The sequence below is a fragment of the Pygocentrus nattereri genome, chromosome 4, assembly GCF_015220715.1.
Source record: "Pygocentrus nattereri isolate fPygNat1 chromosome 4, fPygNat1.pri, whole genome shotgun sequence".
In the NCBI taxonomy this organism is placed as follows: Eukaryota; Metazoa; Chordata; class Actinopteri; order Characiformes; family Serrasalmidae; genus Pygocentrus; species Pygocentrus nattereri.
The window spans coordinates 22,853,959-22,856,860 of NC_051214.1; the positions used below are offsets into that span (position 1 = coordinate 22,853,959).

At 42.0% G+C, this 2,902-nt stretch overlaps 1 long non-coding RNA gene across 1 annotated transcript; it reads left to right on the top strand.

Annotated features, from left to right (window-relative positions):
* Positions 1–1,966: 1,966 nt before the first annotated feature.
* LOC119263202 lies at positions 1,967–2,625 on the top strand. Its single transcript, XR_005130180.1, has 3 exons — positions 1,967–2,032; positions 2,142–2,240; positions 2,450–2,625. It is a non-coding gene; the product is annotated as an uncharacterized LOC119263202 (long non-coding RNA).
* The last annotated feature ends 277 nt before the right edge of the window (positions 2,626–2,902 follow it).

Here is a 2,902-nt window from a genome sequence, read left to right on the forward strand (position 1 = left end):
AAAGTCTGTGTCGCCTACGTGTGCATTTGTGTGCGCTCTTGGCCGCTCGTTCTAGATTCTAGGAGATTTTATCTGGCTTGTGGGCATCAGGGAACCGCTATGTATAATCGTATAATATGCGGGAGACTCCCAGAGCGTCCGGGACCCTTGGGATGTCTGAGACATACTTACCTGTTTTAACATGCACTGCTCATACTCACCTGGTAGGTCCTAAAAGAGTACTCAGTGTGACTCCTGGGCTTTTACTTACCTGGGCGAGTCCACCCTCTGTAGTAGAGGAGGGGAGTGAGAACCGGTAAATGCAAAGAGAAAAGTGAATCATGTGAACATTGTAAATAACAGTGATTGATTACTGTTTCTATGGCCTTGTATTTTGATGGCCACGTATAACGTTGTGCCATATTCATTTCAACATGTAAATAGGAAATGTATGGTTTAGTTTCCTACCTGTGGGGGAATGGAATAGCTTGGGGGAGGAGCTACCTGTATATATACGGCTCTGTAACCACAGATTGGGGTGCTTCTTCCCCTTTGGTAGCAGTGCTGGACTACACCTGTTTGTAAGGATTATTTCAGTGACTAGACTTATGTGACTTTGCAGTCACAGTCTAATTATCTCTGTTGATTGAGGTCGTGTTTGTTTTTTTTCTTTTTGTTTAAAAAAAAAATACACCGTTGTGGCAAAAAAAAGGTGATGGGTTAAAAAAGAACTTCTCTACTCCTGCCCTTTTTTTCAGTGTCTAGCTGCTTGCCCTACACTACCCATAAGGCGTACCATATTTCTTTTGGGGGAAATTGTGGCCACGCTTTATCGCAACAAGAAGAGAAAAAGTCTTCTTCTTTCGGCTGCTCCCTTTAGGGGTCGCCACAGCGGATCATTTGCCGCCATCTTGCCCTATCTACTGCCTCCTCTACTTTTACACCAAGGAAAGATAAAAAGTAATGAAAGTTAATTGGACTGTTAGAGGAAAAGTGATAAAGCATCATTGTGTCTCATCGTCTTTGCCGCTGGTGGGCCACCTGGAAAACACTAAACAAAAAGCCAGTGGGCTGCTAGCTTTGCCATCAGTGGGCCCACAGTGAGCTCTACTTCTCTCTGAAACTTGAGTAAAGACAATAGGACGTGACGGTTAATACAGAAGTCAGGGTAACACTGCTGTTGTCCTAGTTGAGACTGTATTTAGGAAATTTAGTCAGGATGTTTCTGTAATACTGTTTTCTTATCTGGAGTTAGGATAAGATTATGAAGTTAGGAGCTTTTGTTCTGTAATAACTCAAGTTGTCATGGTTACTAAACAGATAAGATTTTAGTTAAGATGTTTCTGTAATTCGGCAACAAAGAAAAAAAGCGGTCAGCTCGTAGTGACCCTTCAGCTGCCCTTCATTCTGGAGACTTTTTGAACAATACTGCAGATATTCTTTACACTGTACAAGCCTTTCAACATCAATATGCCAGTTACTGTTTAAACTCTTTTACTCAGGACCGGAGGAACAGAAGCCGGCCATCTGGCCTTCAGGCTGTGCCCCCATGGCAAAGGTGGTTTTATCAGTTTGAAATTACTGCAGATCATGAAGATCATTCATACTTATCTCCACCAACGTCCCTGTATTAACCATTTATTTGTCTTTGCTGTAAGAGGTTTCTGTGCTCAGCTGGCAGCAGCTGGTCTTAATTCCATACCTTTCTTGTGGACCACAGATGAGAATTCGGGTCAAATTCAGCTTTTCACACAGTTTAATGCCTTAAATGACCAGGACACACGTTTAATTACACACTTCTATGATCTAAGAGTAGCTCAGCCAGTTTGTACTGGAGTCCCTGTATTGACTGAAAAATGAACCTTAGTATGTAGTGAGTTTGGGATTTTAGGGGGTTTAATGCAAAGAAAAGATTTTTCCCACCAATGTCTGATTAACACCTCAGTCTCCCCTAAACACTTTACTTTCTCTTCTCCTCTGTCCCTGTAGCTGCACTGCCGAGCTTTACACAGAGCAAGCAGGATGTTTTCTTACATCTTCACACAGCACAAAGGTTTGTTTTCACACTTTCAGCACAGAGAAACACTTTACTGACTGTTGTAGTTTGATTTTGAATGTGACGATGGTGAAGTTGATGAGATGTTTTCTCCTGATTCCTGCAGCTGGTGGAGTTGAAGCTCTAGCCTCAGACCATCTGTGAGGGGCTGGAGTCTGAGCACTGGTGGTTGCTCAGCAATGAATTTTATCATTTGTTCCCAGAGGTGAGACTGAGATATTAAAGCAGGTTCATATTTTCACTATGATTATATTTTCTGATGTCTCTGTTTTACTGTCTTTTTCTTTTAACCTCATGGTGTCACTGCTGTGTCCTGCATCTAGATAAAGCTATAATCTCACTTGGACTGTAAGACTTTTGCTGCCAGATTTCCGTATCTAGATATTTTCATCAACATCTCATCTTCTCATTCAGTGCAATGGAACATCAAAGAGTGAGGCGGCCATCTACCTCCACACTGACTCAGCGGAGTCGTCACTGCAGAATGTTACACTGCTTAGAACTTCCTTGTGTACTTTTGTAGTTACAGTTAAAAGATTGAAACATAGTCTTTCTGTAAAATTGTGTCCAAATATAGTTTTATGCATTTTCAGCCTTTCTCTGTGTTTTTCAGCAAACCAAAGTGTTGAAGACACTTGCTTTGTCATTTTGGGGAAGAAGACCCCCCCCACTGACATGCAGTGAGTCCAAGTCAGTGGTTGGGGTCTAAACTTTTACTTTTTGTGTCAAATATCTTGCATTTGTGTGTGCAAAGACCCATTTCACTGCAGGAATTGTTATATCCTAATGTCAGCGCATACTGATCAATATATATCATGACCGATGGGCTTCAGGCCTATGGTACGCACAAGGCCTTAGGGCTTGCGT